Here is a 23,675-nt window from a genome sequence, read left to right as displayed (position 1 = left end):
TAATAACAGTGCTGATCTGTCTTCCTGGTGATGTCTGTACCATTTCTTGGTTCCTTCTTGTTCCTTTGCTAATCTGAACTACTCCAGTTTGCACACAACTGGGACTTGGATGTGCTCTAACCTTGTCTGCCTGTTTGTTTCTGTTTTGTCAAAAATCCCACTACACTTCCAGCTTCCAGTACATACTTGCTATATTTTCAAATACATTGCTGTGCTATCTCTTGCTATGGGAAGGAAATTCCATGCACATTTGCAAAGCTGTCTTTAAAACTTTAAACATCCAATTTAAAACTTTCATTTGCAAAGAAGCCTGAAAAAAAGAAAAAAAGAAAAAAAGAAAAAAAGAAAAAAAAAGTAGATCTTTGGGTCATTAAATCGATTGATTGATTTAGTGATACTGGTACTGATGAATATTGTCATGTCACAATTCTTCTCAGGACCATATCCTTCCATCCTACATTTTATTCAGTTCTTAAACTGAAGGGCATTCAATCAGGGAATATCTTTTTCTTCTGTGCTTCTGTAACCCCTATCACAAAGAAATCCTGCTCTGTTACTAGCACTTCTAGGTTATATGGTAATAAAAATAAACTAATAATTGTAAGCATATGTCCTACTGTCAGACAAACTGTCAGTTATTACATTATTGCTTCTAATTTGTTTATGATGTGATCAATAAAACACAAGACTGTTCTGTATTGTGTTTGATGATGATTAGAAAGACATCAGTCTGTGGCTTGTGTCTGCCAAGTCACCAGTTTTCTGCTACCGTTTTTTTCCCTTTATAGTTAGAAGTCCAAATCAGTGCCAGATATTCTTAAATAGGGACAACTGTAATGGGCTTCTTGTCCTTTACATGCCTCCTGCCCAGATTCCATCATCACTCTTCTTCCTTCTGTGTTTTTAAATGATTGCATTTCTCATATTAGGCAAATCCTGTCCCTTACCTGGATGATGTCATTAATCTTCTTTTGCACCATGATATATTACTAAGTGACATCCCGCATCGTGTATGTATTGTTACTCCACTCACATGCTCAGTGAAGATATTGTTGGCATGTGGAATGCAAACCTTAAGTCAGCTGTGAAAAAGTTCTTTTTAAAAATCATGGAAAGTATGCGTGCCAGCAGGACAGACTGCCCTTTTTGCTGCAGATTAAGACACAAAAGGATGAATTTTAAGAGAAGTGGGAGCAGGGCTATGCTGATCAAATTGCTTGTGCATGATGCTTTATTTTCCAGCCTGAGAAATTGCTATAGAAGGAATGTGACCTTTTTGACTCATTTTCAAACACTAATTGTAAAATTCCAAGTTTATTGGTTGCAAAGAGTTAACTCTTTTCCCCCCTTAGTTTTAAATTGATGGTTCTATAAGACCTGGTCTTATTTACTGCTTAGAAAGTATAAAATGCTCTTGACAGACTACGTAGTGAAGCTCCATTTTGTAACCAACAGAAGGGTATAAGCAAAAATAACAGCCATGATTTTGAGGACCAACAATAAAGCATCAGGCAAATGGTAAAATATTGAACTCCATTGAATTTTGCTTGTTGCCAGTGAGATATTGCTAGCCCCTGAATAAGTCAAGCCATTTCATTCAAAAAACTTGGAACAAGGACTCACTTTTTGGCATTCATTTAGCAAGGAATTTCATTAAATGAAATGCATTTTGCAAGGAGACTGACTGCAAACTGACCTTCTTGCATTGGACTGGATATTGTATTCTAAACATCTATGTCTACCCACCATAAATGAGGCATAAAGTAGCCACCAGCCCTCCTTCCAGTGGTGTCTTATAATGCAGCTGGCCTCTCTGTCATACTACATTTTTGCTTTGGACTAAAGTATCCCTGAAACATTAGGGAGCATCCAAACCATACCAGTCCTCTCTTGGAGACTGTAATTTGAGAGCTAGTAAGATACTAATTAAGAGGTTGAGGCATAAAAATAGTTAGTAGAGAACATTGGAATGGAGACTGAATACTTTCAGTCTTATCATTCATTGTCTCTACTGGATCATGTTTTCATAAACTTTTAGCCCACAATTGGCTCAATTTTTAAACCATTGCTTATGTTTGATCTTTGTTAGAGCCAAATACTGCATTAAGAAACTTAATGACAAATGAGATGGAAAGCTCCTGCTCTGGAGCCTTTTGTTTGTTTGTTTGTTTGAATTCGAGAGAGGAAAACAGCACGGTGCAGTTTAATGATGTTCTGAAGGATAGAAAGTGAAAATATTTTCATTGCTTTGGAGAACAATAGAGTCAGCCTAATTCAAAATACCACTTTCAAATACTGAAATTCCATTTCATTTGTTAAAGCTCTAAATGTGCCTTTGATTACTTTCTTATTACCTATTGATATAGTATAAATAAATTTATTATGTATTGTTTATTTTCATGAATATTTAAGTATATCCTCACATTTTATCATAAACATATTTTTACGTAATTTCTGAATAATAAATTATGAACTACGATCCTCACCATGCATAGTAAATGTTAAATGTTGTACTGTTTGCAGACATTAAGCCGTCAGTGTTATTTGAGATGTTGCAAAATCATGACCCCTTTGGAAGAAAGACAGCACGAAAGCATTCCTTCCATAGCAACTATATTCATAGCAGCAACGTACTGGAGTCAGTCAAACTAAGCAGACCACCAGGAATCACATACTGCTGATCAGTCGTTAGGATTTCCATTGTCAGTTTTTCTCTGAAGTCACAATAGAGAGAAGGGCTGTGTAATTTTTTCACTAGTGTGAGGCTTCTGATCAATATTATGGTTTGGTTTCTATAAAGAAGGACTTTAGTGTGGACAGTGGTGCCAAATTTTACTTTAAAATGCTGCTATGGAAATCAGATTTTTTTTTTCTTCAACAAAAGGTGACAAGAACCAGAGTTTTTTCTTACTTCTTCCTTTCTTCCACTATGTGCTGCCATATGGGAAACCCCCAGCTCAGTATTTAGTTGTATAATTGCGTTGTATAATGAAGTTTTTCTTCTGTGCTGGGATCCAATTGGAATGTATGGCATGGCAGCATGGCAGCATGGGTGATGGCACCGTGCATACCAGTGAAGGCCTGATTCCCATATTCGGGCTCTGTGAAATGGGGTTCTCAAGAGAAAAAGGCTTATTCATATCTAAAAGGTAGTTTGTAATGTGCTTTGGGAAATAATACTAGACATTTGTATATTAAGCTCATATGAAGCTCCAAAAGAAATTATATATATATCAAAGCAGCTCATGGAAAAACTCTTTTCTTGATTTTTTTGAGACTTTTTTTTTGGGAGAAAAACAAAATTCTTGAAAAGTGGCAAGGAAGAGGAGTACAGAATCTTCAGATTAAAGATTCAGTTTTCTCTTTCCCTTTTAGTATTATTAAGGGAGGAAAAAAAAAAAACAAAAACTCCCAGAATTTAATTTTCAAGCTACCCAATATCTTGTTGTTAAAGAGCAAGGAAGGGAAAAGTTTTGTTTACTGTATTTTTAAAATCATGTCACTGAGATCTTTCATCTCATTATTACAGCATATAATTCAGGGAACTGACTTTAATTTATGAAAGATAGTACTGGTTTTAGGGTTCCACTGAGGGCATGGGGACATGACCAAAGTTACTGAGAGCTGAGACAAGGCACACATTTGCTCCGTCATAGTGCACACAACACTGCTTGCCTGCTGCTCCCACTTCATTCTAAATGTGTGGTACTTCACTTCTAACGAGAGGCAAGATTCTCTGCTTCCTTGTACATAAACATCTTAACATCAGAGATGTGTGCTTCCCTCACCAGTTTCTTGTCCTAATTGAAATAACTTACATGACCTTGTGTCTGGCTAGCTACTCACATCTAAAGCAATACCAGGAGATGTACTTGTTACTAGTAAGATTAGCATGATATATTTTAGCAAATAATAAGTTCTATAACTGTTCCTAGCTGATTCAGAAATTACCTTACTTTGCAGACAGAAGAGTATATTGGAACAAAGAGGAATTTTTATTATCTCCTGCTTTGCTAGGTCTACAAAAACTAAACCTTTTTAGTGAATGGATACCTGTAAAGACTTGCATCTTTTTATGTTAATTAATTACTTTTCCTCTGTCATTCAAGCTTGACTAGCTACTAGCTGCTATTCTCGAATAGATAATAAGTAACAGAATGAATCCCCCTGAATGAAGGCTGCAAGTCACATAATTATGAAATAATGCAATCAAAGATGAGGGAAGAGTGGTCCCCATACTGTCATACCAGCAGTGAATGCACATCAGAAAATAAAAATCAAATGCTGTACACCCAACAGAGACAGGGGCTGTAATACAAGGATATAGGAATTTCATTTCAATGCAGTGCTTAATACAATAAAAAAAGACTCAGGGTTATAGATGAGGCATTTTCTTTGAAGGTTTAAAATGGTGATGATTTTAGTTTGGTCCATGACCTTGAGAGTGACTCCCTGCTGGTGAGTTTGTTTGTTTGTTTGTTTTTATTGTGCACATTGCTCTGGAAGAGTGGGAGTTTTCAAGAAAAATTAACCTTTTTTACTTTGCTTTTTACTTCTGTAGTGTTGCTATTGGAATTCTGTAGTTCTGTTATCTTCTCATGTAGTAGCACATTGTAACTTTCAGTTTTCATTTTTTTCAGAGGAATAGTTATATTAAATATATATATATATATGTACACACACACATACATGTATACTTCCTGCTAAGAAATGTTGTGGAACTTCTCATTAGATTCTCCAAAATGTAAAGGTTTGCCTTTCATCACAGAGAGAGAGGGGTATCACCAAAACATCCCTCTCTTGCTTTCACTCAAGGAGATAAACTTTATATATATATATATATATATATATATATATATATATGTAGTAGGATATTCCTATTTTAAGAACTAGTCCATAGCATAAGACTTTAACAACATTCCTCTGACTGCAATACAAAGGGAAACTGGAACATGAAAACAAGCACAAGCAGTGAAATAATATTCTGGCAGGGCAACATTGTGGAGTTCATTTTCAACAAAGAACAAATAATCTTGCTTTCTCACAAAATCTTGTTAAATATTAATTAGCACCCAGAAAACATAAGCAGTAACTCATATGGGAAAAAGTTCTGGCTTTACTAGGGCCTGCTCCAGGGCCTAGTTATTTAAAAAGCAAAACTCCTGCTGAAGTGAGCCTCAGGAAGCAGGACCATCTTTGAATGGCAGAGCAGCACAGTAGCTTGATGTCCAGCGTGGCCATCTTCTCCCTGGCTCTTCTTGAAAGTTTGGAGTGAAAAACAGAAGGCAGTGTCTCCTCAAAGAACTGTTTTCCAGGGAACAGCTGCAAGATTTCAAGTAATTTATTATATGGCCTTGAGTGTAGATGTGAGGTACGCCTTTCTGACTACCAACACCAAGTCATATGAAGGGCTATAGGGTTGCCTTAGGCGCATAAAAATTACTACTCCTCTTGAAGGGGCCCCAAAGCAAAAAGGAAAATGCCATCGCTTCAACAACCTACATATTCCACTTACAAGAAATGGGGAGAAACACTAAATGTCCTTACCTCCCAGCTTTGTTCCTTGTGGAAGTAAAACATTTCTTTCTGTGCAGTAAGTTGCTGGTGCTGCCAGTCTGTAACCATTCACATGTATCTGAAGACTCCAAACACATCTTTTTAAAAAGTTTAATCTATCCATTATCAATGCAGTGAATCAAATTTTATGTGCACCAGTAATCCCAGAAACAAACTGAATTATCATAATTCTTTTTAGTCACCAACATTTGCACAATTCATGCTTTTAAAACATAGGTCAATATTACATATTGTACACAAAAAAAAAATGAGCCCTTTGACTTTTGCAATAAGAAGGTCAACTTATTTTGCAATAAGTTGATTTTTTATGATTCATAAAATACAGTTTTATGCCCACCTGAAGATCTCAGTTCCCTGACATAATTTAATTTCCCCAAATATACATAGTATTCTTCAGAGAGTAGAAAATAAATTCCTGATAAGAAACCCCTCTAGAGCAAACAATGAAGCCTCTTCATTTCAGAGCCCATTTCTCTTCCCAATGGCAACAGGGATTTGATGGACCTGGCAGACTTAATTCCCAAGCCAAATTCCTCTTACAGACAAAACCCTGCTGGCTAAGCTATTCTTTCATACTCAACGAGCTCCAGCACAGCCTCTGATCCACTGCTGGCAGTTTGACACAAGGAGAGAAGTGATTTCTTGGGTGAATATTTTGCAAACTATGCCTCCTTTCTGAGCCACTAGCTTTTTTCTCACACACTGAACAAGAGGAGTAACAACATTGGTCCCTGTGGTATCTATCTTCTCTGCACAGAGGAGCAATGACTCATCATTATCTTCTGAGTTCTCACAGAAGAGAAGGAATGGAGACACTCAAGGGGTGTTCTATGCTGCTTGTAGCTACAGACATCTCAACAAAATATCATGATCAGATGTCTCAAAAGATAGTGGTTAACCAAAAATAATTTGCATTGTAATTTCCATTTGATCCATAGCCTGGGCTATGGATCAAAAGGCTAAAAGTAATGTAAAGACTTAAGTGATTGGCGTGTCTTATTATGTCATTTTAGTGAACTTACTGGAAAGAGAAAGAGAAAGAAAGAGAAAGAGAGAGAGAGAGAGAAAGAGAAAGAAAGAGAAAGAGAAAGAGAAAGAGAAAGAGAAAGAGAAAGAGAAAGAGAAAGAGAAAGAGAAAGAGAAAGAGAAAGAGAAAGAGAAAGAGTTATCGTTTTACAGCAATCAAGGAAATCAACACAAAAAGTGCTGCTGGAGGCATGGTCTACCTTTGATATACAACTCATACTTGGACAGATTCTAGGTATTCTCTAGCAATTGGTAGCCTGTCCCATCCACGCATAAGCTTCCAGCACAAGGCACCTGGACTCCTGCAGTGAGAGTATTCATCAGCCCATCCCTTCTCTACAGTGAGCATTGTAAAATTTCTGGTCAGTGTTCTAACAAGTTCCATATATGTTTAGTAATTCCTCCTTCTTTTCATTTTGAATACCTTTCTCAGCTTGGACTTTCCATCTAATTTCTTTATGACCTGTTCTCTTGACTGTCTTTATCACACTTGTGCTTCATATAAGTCCACGATAACATCCTGTTTGCTTTATTCTTTTCAATAGTCAGTAGGAGAATATCTTCTGGTGCTTCCCGAAGGTTTCCTTAAAACCTTACTCTTTTCCTTGTCTTAATAAAATTAAGGCTGAATTCGCTTATCCTATTCTATACTTCCTATGGTACCTTGTTAGTGTTTATGATGAAATGGTCTAACTTCTAACCTTTCTTCAATAACACCTTACTTTTATAAACCAGTAATTACCAGCATTAATTACTAAGGACTGGCAAGCAGTGAATTAAATATATGTTGTTCAAAGCATTATTTCTGAGTGAATATGGTGCTCTAATAGCAAGGGCCAAATAGCACTGACTTGAAAAAAGGAGTAATGCAGGCAGATGCTGTACAAGTTTCCCACACACATTTTTGCCAATGAATCTCACTCTTGAGCTCAGTACCCCATGCTATTCCGGTTCTGGGCATCTGTTGAGCACAGTCTGTCAGCCATGCTGTGCTGACTGCTTTGGTTTTCTGGTGGGAACAAATAGGGATTAGGTGGAGACCATCAAAATTACATTCCTTGAGATTAAGAAAAAATAGCTTGAATTGTATGTTGAAGCATTCGTTCAAGTTATGGATTAGTTTGTATTTCAGGGGTACTGTCATAACACACAAACTTAAAAGCAACTCCTAAATAAAAAGTCCTTTACAGAAAGCCAGATCTATAAAGAAAACGTATCTTGGTTTGGTTTTCAGATATGCTGTAGGCATCTCTTAATGTTTCGTAGCCATAAATTGAATTGAGATGTTCAAACTGGACATGAAGAGAAGAGAAACTTTTCACCATGAGGCCAGACAGGAACTGAAAGAGACTGTCCAGAGAGGCTGTGCAGTCTGCTTCCTTGGGGGTTTCCGAGACCAGACTGGCTAAAGCACTGAGCAACCTGATCTGATCTTATAGCTGACCTTGCTTTGGTCAGAGGGTTGGATTTATAAGACCTGCTGTGGTCCCTTCACACCTGAATTATCCTGTGATCCTTTTGGGACTTTGTTGATGAGAATGAATGGAGAATGTGGATGTCAGTAATACCTAGAATGGATTTGTTGGCCCATGTACAGATGTGCTTGTTAAAAGATGCATCAGCGTTCATGGGGGAACTTAAAAGAGCATTTTGTTACAACTAACCCACTCATATCACCAGGTTTCTGCTTAGTTCTATTTCTCATTATTGTTAAAAGAAGGATGTACCGAGTCACAGAGCTGGCTGGGAATTTCTAATAAAACTTTTTTTTTTTTTTTTGTAGCAAAATACAGAAGTGTGTCACTTTCAGTCATAATTTTATTGAGCTATTATAGCATTACAATTACCTAGAGTTAGAAAATAATTTTCTCTCCTAATCACAATTTTCCCAACAAGGTCTTAGTTTCATTCTGTAGAAGTACAAAAGCAAATTAGAAATCATTTTAAATTTTAATGACGAGAAATGCCCTTCTTCCTGGAAGCTCATCTGCTTCAATACCTGATGTCTCAGCTAAGTGACCAGAGCTTCATCCCATATTACATTACTGCCATCTTCAGAAGTTGCATAGGCTTTAGCTGGTCCCAGTCAGCACAGCCAGTTACGTTGCAAGTTCCTCCAAGAATTGTCTGCAGTTGAGCTGCTGGGGTAGTTTCTTATAGGCTCTAGTTTCTGTGGATGGACTGTGATTTACTTCAGTGACATCTTGTACTCAATAGGATTACATATTCCATGTACTAGCTTTCAAATTGATAGGTATAAAAAATCACATAAAGAACATCTATGACCACAGGACCTCATACCTGATGTTATGTGGTTGTGATCTTTGCCACATAACCTGTATATCTGTTCTGGAATAGCTCATTCATTAACAGTGATTTCACAGTAAAATTATGCTTTTTTTGGTTGATCTTGTGCGTGTTGTTCTTAGGCTGAAAATATGAAAGATGGTGCAGTGAATTGTTGAATCACTAAGGCATTTTTAAGCACGAGCAGGGCATAAGTAATTAGTCTTACAATTTCTGATAACACCTTTGTACTGTGTCACAGAAACAAGTTACCTACTCATAATGAGCAACTCATGAGCTACTACAATTTAGTTGTGTCTCACAAGCAGGCTGACACCATAAAACTCAAAGTCAACACTGTGCAACTGAATTGGGCACCTCTACATCTTTTTTCTTGTTATGATTTCCTGAGGGGATGCTTAGTGGTAAAAAGACAACTAATACGTCAAACTAGACAGTAAATTGATATGTTATGTCAAGCTCATTTAGAACAACTTTTCTACTACAATATTCATGCATTTTTGTGCATTTTTTTTAGTACCTAAGTCATAATAATGCCAAATTTACAGGAATATTGGCTCCACGTGTTACATTACATACCCATCAAAACTGAGGACTCAGTTCCATGGAATCCAGCCCTAAATATTTATATTAAAAATTTTCCAAAAATTTAAAAGAGACTTTGGAAGGTCCAAAGAAGTGGATACTCACCTGATGCAAGCTAGTATCAATTACATTTTGTCGAGATACAGCGGCTTAGAAGCTGACTCTGAAATCTGAACATATCATTTAAGCAAACATGACATTTTCTACATATACATATTCCCTTCCCCTGCTGACACACAAATTATTGAAAAAAAAAATAAAAACAAAACAAACAGGTGTTATATTTCAAAGCAGAATTATATCTATTGCATGACTTTATCCATAGTTATAGGAATTGCATCTTAATACAAATAACTATTTTGATTTTATACCCCCAGGCAAATGCATTTAACTGCAGTGCACTGGCTGAGAGCTCTGTTATGTGTTCTATACTAGGTTGTATGATTTTCAAGAATATACAAAGTGTTCACTTGTGGATTCAATCATGGCAGTGTGCCTGGGAGCAGCATTGCAGCCCCTCTAGAGCAAACTTAAATGATTTAGTGTAAAATTTAGACTATAGCACAAATGAAAAGTAGGAGAAAAATGTCAATAAAATTGCAAGGGAGAAGTAAAGACCCCTTATAGCACTTTGAAACATTAGCAATCTTATTCAGAAGAAATTGCAGTATATGCACACTTCTGCAGCATGAAAGGTCATGAATCTGCCTTCCACACTCAGTTGAGCTACTATATTAAATAAGAAAATTCACCCTGGCTTCGGTCATACTTTTGTACATCCCTCTATGCTTCCCCAAGGGAATAGTGGCAGAATGGAAGGCTGTAATGCATTTTCCCTCACCCATGCACCCTTGCTAATCACAGCCCTTATTTGCCAAGAAAGCAAACAAACAAAATTGTCATCTTCAGTAATATCAGAAGTATTTTGAGAATGTCAAAAGTAATGCCAAACAGAGCTGAAGTCACAATTATGTACTCCCTTCAACCAGGATGCAAATTTATGGGCACTCATAAAGTGGATGGGTGTCTGGGCTTTAATACTGAAACTCAATGCACGTACTAGTTCTCTGGCATGCCTACGCTTATGCCCATCTGCTAGAGTGGCATTATGCCACTCACAAGGTAATAACAAAATTTCAACTGGAGGTAGTTGCCAAGCGCATACAGGTTTGTAAGTAGAGCCTTCAAAACACAGTGCTGTGAAAGATCTTTCCTTCTAAGACACTCTTGAGACAACACCCACTGTATTATGCTTCTATACATGTATTTGACTACTTTAGATCACATTTTTTGACATCAAATATAGAATACACACAAAGGAAAGCTATTGTTATACCAGAACATACAACAGTTATTCTAGGCAGTTGGTGAGGCTGAAAAGACAAGACATGGAATCTCAGCAGTAATTAAGATGACAGTAATGATAATAATAATACAGAAATAATAATTAGTGGTAGTAGAATTACAACAACTGTATTACTGACTGCTGTTGAATATAGAGAAACTTACACTGAAGCCAGGAGTTAAAAAAATCTGGATATTCATTACCCATTTTCAGTCAATCTTGTGTCTTTACTCAGTACTTTACTGAGTCATTCTGTAATGAATTTTAAATGGTAATAAGGGATATTTTGTTAATTTCTAGCCAAATTTACAGACTGGCTGAGGTTGGAAGGTACCTCTCGTATCTAGTCCAGCCACTCTGCTCAAGGCAGGGTTGGCTAGAGCTTGTTGCTCAGGGACATGTCAAGGTGGGCTTTTTGTATCTCCAAAGATGTTTGACTGCCCTCAGGAAAAAAAAAACAAAATCAATGAATTTTCCTGTGTTTCAGTTTGTGCCCACTGCCCCTTTTCCTTACATGGAAACCTCATTTGAACATTCTCTTTTCCAGGCTGAACAGCCTTAGCTCTCTCAGCTTCTCCTCACATGAAATATGTTAGTCTCTTAGTTACCTTCTTGGCCCTTTGCTGGACTCACTTCAGTAAGCCTATAACTTTCTTGTACTGGGGAGACAAGGGCTGGACCCAGCACTCTAGACAGAGCAGAGCAGAGGTGAAGGACTGCCTCAGTCAGCCTGCTGGCAGTGCTCTTCCTCATGCAGGCTGTGATTCTGGTGGTGCACTTCGCTGTGAGGTTACATTGCTGTTTTGTATCATTTTTCTTTTTTCTTTCAGTCCCTGGGTCCATTTCTGCAGAGCTGCTTTCCAGCTTTTTGGCCCTCAGCAGGTCTTTCATGCATGGAGATGCAGGACTTGGCATTTTCCTTTGTTGAACTTTATGAAATTTCTGTTGGCCCATTTTTCCAGCTTGCTCAGGTCCCTCTGAATGGCAGCACAGCCACCAGGTGTGTTGCTGACTTCTTCCAGTATTTTATTCTCTGAAAACTTGTTGAGGGCACAGTCTGTTCCATCATCCTGGTCATTAATGACCTGTTAAAAAACCTGGGGTAACTCTGGTGTTACTCACTAGTGACTGTCCTCCAGCTGGGCTCTGAGCAGCCGACTGCAACTCTTTGAGCCCAGCAGTTCAACCAGTCTTCAGTCCAACTCACTGTCCACTTGTCTAGTTTGTACTTCATTAGCTTGTCAGTGAGGATGTTATAGGAGGCAACACTGAAAGTGTTGCTACAGTCAAGATAAATATTATGTACTGCTCTTCCTTCATCCATGAGGGAATTAGATGGTCATTTCATTGTAGAAGGCTATCAGGTTTATTAGGCATGACATCTCCTTTGTAAATACATTCTGTTTACTCTGAATCACCTTCTTGTTCTTAACATGTCCGTAAATGGTTTCTGGGATTATTTCCCCCGTTATTTTCTCAGAGACTGAGATGAGGCTCACTGACTTATAGTTCCCCAAATCCTCCTTGAAGATGTAAGTGACATTTGCTTTCTTCTAGTCCTCAGGAACCTCCCCTGATTGCCATCACCTTTCCAAGATAATTGAGAGTGGTTTCACAGTGACATTGGGCAGCTCCTTCAGCACTCATGGGGGCATCCCATCAGGTCATATGGACCTGTGTAAGTTCAGGTTAAAGCTGAATTTAAAGCTGGGGAGATTGTATTTGGCAGGGTTGCATCAGAGACCTTCCTTCTTGGATCACAGCTTGTAGAGGGTTCAACTTATGGGAAATATGATGGATGATAAAATAGTAAAATGGTAGAATATTTTCACAATTCAAAAATAGTACCAAGCCCAAGATTATGAGAGACCTCCCTCTCACCTCTAGTTTTAGGGTTTACTCAGAATATATTTTAAAGTACAACCCAGCAGGTATCTTTTAAAACATGTTTCATCACTGCATATGCCATTTTAGAATGCTAAACTTAACACAAGGTTTACGAGGTTATATCCAATAGTTATAAATATAACTATATCAAAAGTTATGAAAATGAAACTGAGTGGCTTAACTACTAGAAAACAAGCTAGTTATTTAGGTAACTGATTTGTAGATACAGACACTCACTTAGCCCTTTCTTGCATTTGCTTCTGTAGTTAGTTGTGCCTCCTCTAAAGTTAAAGGTTACTGATTGTCCTAATTTCTGCTGGGATAGAGTTAATTTTCTTCCTAGTAGCTTGTAAGGTGCTATGTACTAGATTTAAGATAAAAATACTGTCAATAACGCACCAGTGTTTTAGTTGTTACTGAGTAGTGCTTCATGGACTGTTCAGCTTCTTGTGCTGCCCTGCCAGCGAGTAGGCTGGGGGTGCACCAGGAGCTGGGAGGGGACACAGCCAGGACAGGTGGCCCAGAGTAGCTGAAGGGGTATTCCATACCATACGATGTCGTGCTCAGCAATAACACTGGGGGGAGTCATCTGGGGAACCTGCTGTTGCATCACCATCTTCTCTGAAAACAGGGCACTAGTCAAAAGTAAAGGGAATAAAAAGAGAAGTAGATGTTGGTTTCTCTTTTGTGCTGAATGTATAATGACTGCTAAAGTCAATGAGTTCAGTAAGGAGTTCTGGTTTTTCAGGATCAAGTCTTATCTGTCACAATCTGATCTTTCTCAATCATCCTTAACGTTCATGGCTGTAATATTCTTTTATCCTATATAAATTTCAGACTTTCAAAACAAACTCAATGAGGCACAGGAGGCTGTGATGAAATGAACTATGCTATTCAGCAAGTAAAAAGATGAGTTGGAGAGGAGGAATATTCTTGTCTGCTCATCTATGCCTATAGTTTGAAGTTTATGAATGGTACCCTGCCAACAAGTCTTCTCCAAAGCTAGTTTTTCCAACTTGATCCAGGACTTTAAAATTCCTATTTTACTTAATTTAAGTGAAAATGAAAGAAAAAAGTGTATTTAAACCTTGGTAGCCATGGAGCATGAACGGGTGTTATAAACTTGTATGTGTATTTGTATATCTCTCACACTAAAATTCAAGCCAAAGACCATTTAATAGCATTGCATCTTTGATTTTTTTCTTCACGAAGACATTTTATATTTTGAGAGAAGATACAGGATATGCATATCTTCCTTGCATAACCTTTAGTGTTTTTTTTTTTAACTAGCAGGGTTCTTTCAGATACAGTCAAGCAAAATCAGAATCTGAGACCTTTCTACAGCTTTGGTCTAGAAAATGTTGTTGTTTATTCATGGCTCCATCAAAGAAAAATTGGCAAAAACAAACAAACAAACAAACAAACACATAATCACTTATTTTAAGAAAAACAACAACAACAACAATCTGGGGAGGATGGAGGAGTTATACTGATCTGTACTAAAGACTGAGCAGGGTTTGGGAGCAGGAGCTCCCAACATACCATATTCAATAACTGGCTCTTCAGATCTGGAGAAGTTAGGTCCTCTGCATTCTTTATGGGGATATACTCCCTTGATCAACAGATTATTAATGGAGACTAGCGAACACACTACTGATAGTGGCAACTTCACATTGTTGCAAAGCAAGTGAAAAAGTAATTATTATTTTCAAATAATGGTACAGAAAAACAACGTATGATTTTGTTTCTGTAAGACAGTTTATGAAATTCAAAAATATACTTGCATGTGAAATCTATTTAAATGAAGGAGAGAAGATAAGTTTCAAGTAAATGATAAACAAAGGATGGATTTTGTCCACTTTCTTAGATCTGTAGACCTGGTCAAACCCAGATGATATCATTATTTTATTTTATTTTATTTTATTTTATTTTATTTTATTTTATTTTATTTTATTTTATTTTATTTTATTTTATTTTATTTTATTTTATTTTATTTTATCTAACTTGGGATAGAGGTATTATTTGTGTATTCTGTATCCCATCTAGAGGGGAAAATAGAAGGAGGATTCTGAAGAATTCTGATTTGTTCAAACTACCATGTCAAATCCTTAAACAGTGACTAGTTTGGTAAGGCTCCAAAACAAGGAATTCTGCAAAGTTCTTATGAGTACTTAAGATGGAAGAAGGGCATTATCAGAGAGAGGAAATGAGTCTGGGATAAAAGGAAGAGAAGGGAAGAAGTGATGGAAAGGTTAAAAGAAAAGGAAAAATGTGATGGAAAATTATTTTTTTTTAAAGCTGGCATTTGGTATTTTCAAAGGGCAAAAAGTATTTTTGTTTTATGACAAATGAATGTAAAAATGTGCATGCCTTGTGGCCTAGAGGACAAAACAGTGGGATCAATGTTCTTTTTGTACTCTATGAAGCTTGAGATTAAAGTCCCTACTGATAAACTGTACATTCTTTAAAAGTGACCAGAAGCAAACAGTGTCTGTTTGCTGCTACTTTATTAGAAAGATACCACTGAGAATAGCTAAGAATACTATTTGATCTTAAACAGGTTGACCAAATTATTACAGTTGGCTCCAGTACATGAGATGCTTTCTGCAAATTATTGTTTCTGGTTATAAACCTTTATAATATCTCAGAATGAATTATGTATGTATTTCATGTTTTCTTTTCTTTTATCAGCCTTGATGTTCTCATTTCAAGTTTCACCCTAGCCTCCTAATAATGCAATATTGAGGCCATTCAGACACTAATTATGCCTCCATGGCTTTCTTGAAATGACTAAATCAGCATCAGTTCTATAATTATCATTAGCAAGTTTGTATCCGTGCCTCACATCACATGAAAAGCACAACTTTAAATGATTTATGAATATATGCATCTATAACATCGAATGTGCACTTTCTAACAGTGTATGTACAAGAGACACGGAGACACTTTAGACATACATGTATGTACACCTGTATAGATGCTCTCATCTTATCTTCATTGCACTCCATTCTGTATTTTACACAAAACCAGCCTGATTGTATAAAAGCTAATACAATATCGCTTCCTTAGTAGGGAGATATATGTATAAGATACCTCCCAATTATGTATATTTAAGCATCCTGACCATTTAAGTAGTACAGGACATAAGCCAGTGTTCATTAAGACAAGCTTTCAGACTTGATGATTTCCTAATTTTACTTATGTTTTATAAAAGCCCAGCAAGAATGACTGACAGGACAGAAAGAAGTATACAAATGCAATTCGTCTGTATTTTCATTGTTTCTCCCTTTGAATTATTGATGTTGCCAGTAGTCATTTGTCAAGAAAACAAATCAAGATACATATACTATAGTGTTGCACTTCTGTATGTTTGTAAACTGGTTGCTCTGCATCATGCTTATATTTTAAGCAGCATCAAAAAAAAAGAAAATATATATATATATATATAAAAAATAAATAGATTTCCCTAATTTTTAACAATAAAGACATGAAGAATAATGAACACCCAGCATAAACATAGTACAAAAAGAGAGCTTGTAGACATCTTTGTGTCAATTATATCCCTTAGAATCATCTGCACACTTGGGAGCTGAGAAACAAAATGAAACAAAACAAAAAAAAAGTAGACATATGCAACACAACATCTTGTGAGGTGATACAGCACCACAAATCTCAGTTTGGTCTCTGATAACAACCAATTTCTGCATTTCTCTCCTCCCTTTTCTCCTCCCTCCTGATACAGACTCTTTGTTTTGTATGAAAAGTTGTGCTGATCACTGGTATTTTATGACCTACATTATTACCCTCTAGGTAGCAGAATGATAGTGCCAAACTAATTATTGCATTGTCTAATTTTAAATCCAGGTCTAGCGAGATTAACAACTCGCACATTAATTCTGAGCATCAACAGTGCACCTAACACAATACAGTTTTAAATGAAAGAAGCCTGCTCTGAAAACTTTTATATACTTTTGTGTGGATCATCACCTAATATAAATCACTATAGTTCCATTGACTTCAATGGAATTATGTCAGTCTTCCTGACTGGGTGATTTGGCCTTTTTTATTCAGGAAATGTGTCTGGTTTGAGCCATGTGAGTGTCAGAGGGGAAAACACCAATTTCACTTATATATGTAAGATCTCATCTATGTAAGCCCCGAACATGTCTGTTGAACTCAATGGATTAATTCCAGATTTTCATCCCTGTAAATGAGATCAGAATTGCCTTGGAATGTGCTTTTGGTTCTTAGCACCCCCTCCCCCAACACAAACACTCAGTACAGAGAGGGATTTTTCTGTTCATCCTAATTAAGAAAAAGAGAGAGAAAAAGAGAGAGAGAAGGACATTCACAGTCATCAAAAGTGTGAACACTACTTTATGGATAGGTACAAAACCAGACTTGGCAATGTGTCCTTACTTGCTGTTTCACCCTGCTAATTTTTGTGAAGAAACTTATGTGTTGGAAAAACACAGAAGCTCCGTATATCTGAATATTGACATCAGCCAGGCACAATTGTATCCAGAATGTAGTTTCTAATTCTAAATAAATAAATAAATACTGGTTTCTTCTTACTGAAGAAAGAAACAGAACCTGAAGAAGTGCTGAACCATTATTTAGCCAGAACATTAAATATTGAAGTATGTAGCACTGTGGATATATAGTTTTATTTTGAATTGAAAAGCTTAGATTGAGTTGAAAAGATGCTTAGAAAAAAACTTCAGTCCTTTCAGTTGCATGGTAAGAAGAAACATCAATAACTTCCCCTGCACACCTCTTCAGTACAATAACTGGTAAAAAACATTTTGTATAAGCATTTAATGCAGAATCTTAGATTCCCAGAATCAGAACTTTAGATACCCAATATTGTGGTACTAACAGCATCCTCTGCATGGCTGCTGAAGGGCTATGTTGACCCCCATGATAATATTGTACAGTACTTTGACTCATCTTTAATTCTGATTAAGCTGTGCAATTTTATCAATTTAAGGTCAAGGTCTTGAATAAATTCTTTTGTGAGAACTATTAGTAGGTCTTTTAAAATTAAAAAGACCCATGTGTCTAATGGTCTTATGAGAATAGAATTACAAACGATGATCTTTAAAATAAATTGTAATTTTATGGATACTTATTAAGAGAATTTATTGTATTGGTAATTTGCTATATCGTAACTACCACTGCCAGTTTAGTGAATTGTAATGGAAGAAAAGAATGCAGCAGCTACTTATTACCGTATTTTTGTCCTTGCATTTGGTACTGTTGATGTGAAGTGTGGAGGAGCTTTCTACAGCACATTTAAGGTTTGTGATCTCTTTCTATGCAGTAAGGATGACCTGCAAGTTGTCATGCCCTGGCCCTGATCCAGCAGAGCACTTAAGTGTGTGCTTAACTTTGAGCATTTGAGTTCCATTTACTTTAATGTGATTACTCATGTGCACAAAATTAAGCACATACTTAAGTGTCTTGTTGATTGCAGCCAACACTATGCATTTAGCAAATTTGAACTTTCTAAGGAAGTTAGAAGAAAAGTACAAGTTAGCAAGATTTAGTTATTACATTACAGGCAGTGAGGAAGGATACTCTCATTGATAAACCCAACTGTATTAATTTACTTCATTAACTTATTTGTCTCCTAAGTGAGACAATATTTTTCTTGTTTTGGAAGAATGTCACATGTAGAAGATCTGCATTGCTCCTATTATCTGAACAGAGATGTTTGAAGTCTGAATTGTTTTGTTTTGTTTTTAATTTTTCTTCTTAAAAAAAAAAAAAAAAGTAAAGTAAGTAAAGTGTACTTGTCTGATACATTGCTACTTTTGCATGCTGGAAAGGTTCCTTATTTTGGATATTTGATTAATGCTCATAAACATGACATTCCTAAAGATAAATCCCTGGATAGAATGGATACAGATGTTTCACTTGTTTGATAAGCTTTAGATAATGAAAACGTTTAGAGATGACTGTCAAGATAGATTGGTAATGTTGTTTCATGACTTAAATGCACCCACATCAACACTAAAGACAATGTTTAAAGCAATAAGTCATACACATTGTCTTAATTTTACTGTAAAAGGAATTATATTCTACAAATATCAATACCATGGTGTATGAGTGTTACTTAGAGCAAGGCGTTTGTCTAAGACTAAAGGAACCTTTACTCATCCAAAAGCAGAAAAAAAAAAAAAAAAATCTACTCCTAAAACATCAGTAAATAAAGTCCTGTGGGTATTTTATCAGACATACAGAATCTGTAGCATGTATTTTATAAGGCAAACATTTTTTTTTTTTTTTTTTTGTACGTGTGATTTTGAGCAATTTTAGTGTTCTGCTAAATATTTTTCTTTTCTTTGATTCCAAAGTTAATTACACTTGTCAAGTAAATGGGAGACCTTATAATGTGCATTGGAGATGGTATACAGGATATTTCTGAGAAGAGCATATAGAGTGCTTCGAAAAAAAATGACATTGGCTGTAATTCTGCAAATATGTGATTATTTAATTTTCACCTTTTCACTTTCCAAAACAAAGTGTTTTTTTTTTTTTTTTTCTTTCTAGGGACTGACTAAGTTAAGTCATTACGTATTAAGCATTAAGCAAAATACATTTTTGTTATTGGTAATCATTAATTGTAGGCTCTAACAGAGGAATGCTTTGAGTCAAGGCTTCATTATAAGAACCTTTTTCCAGTTGCTTATAGCTTTGTCAAGCATAGACCACTGGGCAGCAATTTTCATGCCAAATATCTGCCTTGGGCTATTTTTTCAAAACTTTCAACACATATGGTCAGCTGTTTCTCAGAGTGCACTGGGGGAAAATCTGTATTGCTTCTGTTAAGAAATTTTTGAAATATTTTGTTGACTACTTGCTTATAGTGGGACTCAGAGCTTAGGAAGGGAATATTCCTCCTACATCATCCTATGAAGGTCTTACTCAGTCTGGAGAAACCTGATCCTCTGCAAAATTGTTTGCATATTTCATTTACTAGCTTCTTCAAAGATTCTGTCTGCAGTGGATGTATTCTTTCCCGGGGCTTGCAGATCTGAGCAGGATTTGCTCTCAGATTTCTCTTTTCAGTTGCCAGTGGTGCTAAATACAAAGAGAATAAAGGTGTCTATCAGATGTTCCTGGCCTTCTTCCTGCAAATCACCGGACAACATGGAATCAGAATCGGCTTGACTGGAATGCAGAAGAGGAAAAAAAAAAAAGAAAATGTGTTGTGCACTGGAAAAATGCACTAGTCAAAGGTCATAAAATGTGGTTTAGGAGAAGAACTTGTGAGTGAGACTGGTACTAGATATGGGGGCAAACGGGAAGGATTGTGATTGAGATATGGAATGATGGAGCAAATATGAAAGACACCAAGACAAGGATAATATTTGTAAGGATTTAGAGACAAGAAAAAGAGAAATAATAGGTGTGCAACTGTCATTCCTGAGCCTTGGTAGTCCATTGTCATGGTCCAATGTTTCTGCAGCCTACTGGTCTCAAGTAGTCAGCTCACCTTCCTCTAATTTAAATGGGAATATGCTATTTCAAATGATTAAAACAACACATGAATATATCTGTTAAGGCAAATGGCAGGGATTAGTGTGGTTCTTATCCAGTTAATAAATAACACTGTGAAAAATAAAGGAAGATGGTCAACAAAAACTCTAAAGATGTTCAACTCCTTCCTCTAGTTCTCCAGAAAGGACTTTCTGTATTAAAGTTTGCTTTAAAAAAAAAAAAAAAAAAAAGAGAGAGAGAAAGAGAAAGAGAAATTGTTTAAAAAATGCATTTGCTACCAAAGTAAAAATATTAAGCACTCAAAATTCAAGAAATGCCAGAAGGTATAGGTCTTGTCAGATGTTTATATGACAAACATCTATATATTGTTGTGTTACGCAGGGCACTTGCTAAATGAATATTTTTGTTGGATATTGTGAACAATTTGTCCTCTAGGACTAAAATGGAAAATGGAAGTGACTTTAGAGACCAATAGCTTTGTGATGCCAAAAGCATCAAATAACAAAACAACCAAAAATGACCAATAAAGGTTCTGGCTCAAAATCTCAGTGAAATCAAGGGGACTCAGTCCCCATTCCATGGACTTGGAAATGAATAAACAAGAGAACAAAAATATTGGAAATGCTGTACTGCAAAACCCCAGAAACCAACCCCCAATAGTCACATCTTTTTACAGTGTGTTTGTTTGTTTGTTTGTTTTTGTTTGTTTGTTTGTTTTTTTCTTAGATCAGCACAGCAAAAATGCAAGAAGTCACTATGGACATTGGCAGACAAAGGTGATCTACACAAATCTTTTAATTTCAGACACAGGCAGAAGTAATATTTAGTATGGCCTACTGTTTTTTTGTTGTTGTTTTTTTTTTTTTTTTTTTTTTTTTTTTTTTTTTTTGTGATATTAGTACCTGTTAGTACCTTAGCTGGCATGCTGTGTGCTGAAAGAGTCAAAGAAGACATTATGTGTTCCTGGCTTAGTCTGTGACCTAGGACTAGGTCATGTTTGAAGCTCCAGTCAAACAGTGCAGGACAGCAGTATAATGGGGAGGAATTTATCTCTTGCAGCTGCCTGGGAAGAACCTGGAAGCAATGTGTAACATTTTGTGGAAATTTGCAATGCATTCCCTCTCTGTGTTTGACCATCGTCCCATTGTTTGCTATAGGGCTTTTTTAGGACATCAGTTCAACAAGATGTTATTTGCCTATATGCAATAAAGAGACAGCTCCTTCTAATCCACTTTTGCACATATTTTAAGGTCCATGCAGGTGTCATTGCTTCTTGAGATTCTCAGCTCCAGCAAGCTGAAGCAGCCATCATGCTCAAGCTGACACTCAAAAAGGTAGCAGTGTGATTCTTCTGGGGAACAGACTGAACCTCTAGCTAAAGAGAAAGGTTTCTGTGACTGACCAAACCAGAGAGATGAGGTAGCATTTCCCATCTGATGAGAGAGGCCTGTGAAGGTCTGTACTACCATGCGCATTCTGGAAATGTGTCAGGACATGGGATCTGGAGCCACTTCAGCTGCTCAGGGAGGATCTGAAGAATTGAAATATCTGATTTGGGTTGCCTGACCTCTTGAAAATTTTGTACTCCTACAAAAGATGAGACTAGTTTGTTTATGTGTTCACAAATGACTACACCTTCAATAAAAGAACACTTGTGGGTCATTTATTGCAGCTCATCCTGGCAGACAATTATAGCTACACTTGTCCCATGAGATGTCCAGCAGTGGCAGAATGAAGGGATTTCCCCACACAGATGGAGCAAAGCAGGTGGGAGACCCAGCCCTGACAGTCTGCACTGCCAGTGTATGAGGGGAGCACAGACCCTGTTGAACTTGGAAAACTTACTCTCATATACAAACAAAATCCATGTACTTAATGTAAAGACTATTTCACAGAACACTGTTATTTACATTATAGCTCTTAAAAACCTTTACAAGATACACTATGTAGTAGCTACAATGCATGTATCGTGTCAGCATTGCTGGGAGAACTGATGTGGTAGCATTGTTAGATGCTGTTCTTTCTTTTCTTTTTCTTTTTTTTTTCCTGGGATTTTTGGTTATTTTGTTTTGTTTTCACAATTCAAATTGTTTAAATGTTATTAATCTAGATTTGCTGAAAAGGTCTGTGAACCTTTCAAGGAGCCTGGTCTGAGTTTGGAGTTTGTAACAAAACCTGAAGCCAGGCAAGTTTCATGTGGTTTTGAATTTCATCGTGAACGTTTCACCTGGATCTTGAAATAGGCTCAAAGTAACATTCCCAGTTTGAAAGTCTGTGAGAATTTCCCTTTCAAAAGGATAAGGACTGTTTGGTGGCATTTTAAACAAAGAGTGGAATTCATCCATGTACTGATGAGCTGAACAAGGCCTTCACTTCAGCCTAATTCAGAGCTCAAAATAAGGACTTAATGTGGTACGTCAGCCTTATGCTGACCTTCTGCACAGAGATGAATGTCAACCCATACAAACATATACTGCATGGCTATTGTTTCAACTCCGGCTATTTTAATGTGGCATGAGAAGCCTTAAGGGAAGAAAAATATAGGTATATAAAATGAAAATACTGAGGTTAATGCAATACCAAGATTGATAAGTGTATTCTTCACTGGTGAGAAAATTTCAAAAGCACTGGTGCTCATCTAATAATTTTGACACCCTATGCCTTATGAGAGTTGCTGTTGTTTTCATACAACTACAAGTTGTGGAGCTCTGTAATTGTGTAAAAAACTCATCTTTAAATTGAGGAAAAAAGTATACAATGTCATGGTTTGGGGAGAAAAATGGGAGAAGAAACCCTAATGTATAAAAGAGCAAAGACAAAAAGAATCATTTTTTATGTTTAATGGTCTGATTTTTAGCCCAATCTCATGACCTTGGGATCATGACTTCTTATTTTCAGTGCTGGCAACACTGGCAGAGGCAATATGCTGCTCTGCACATTTCAGCATCAGAGACTACAAAGTATATGTGTACTTTGGTCAAATGAGTGAACACCAGAAGCTACTGATGTGTTACCTGCATTTGGAACTGTTACTTCCTTGTGTTGATGCCAAAGCTGCCACTTAATAGCCACAAGCTGTTGCAGAAGGGAGGACAAGTGGCCAGCTGTACTGGTAACAGGTTGCTCCAGACCCAGGGCCCACTGCTTACCCATTGCGAAGGGCAAGGGAAAGCCGTCTGAAGAGCACACTGCAGACAGGGCCACGGTGTGTGGGTTCTTGTCTGCTGGCTGCTCTGGGAGGATGCCTCAAAGTGATTTCTATAGACTTCTGTTACTATCGTTATGTTGGTCAAAGCTGCACGTTCTGAACGTATCTCTATATATGCCAATACTCAGTTGAATTGTGTTTTCACATGTATTTTTTTTTTTTGGGGGGGGGGGAGAGATAATGGGAAACAAAAGCAGTTTCAACAGTATAAACTGTAACACTCTAGAAGCATCT

The sequence above is a fragment of the Anas acuta genome, chromosome 6, assembly GCF_963932015.1.
Source record: "Anas acuta chromosome 6, bAnaAcu1.1, whole genome shotgun sequence".
Lineage (NCBI taxonomy): Eukaryota > Metazoa > Chordata > Aves > Anseriformes > Anatidae > Anas > Anas acuta.
This window is presented reverse-complemented; position numbering follows the sequence as displayed.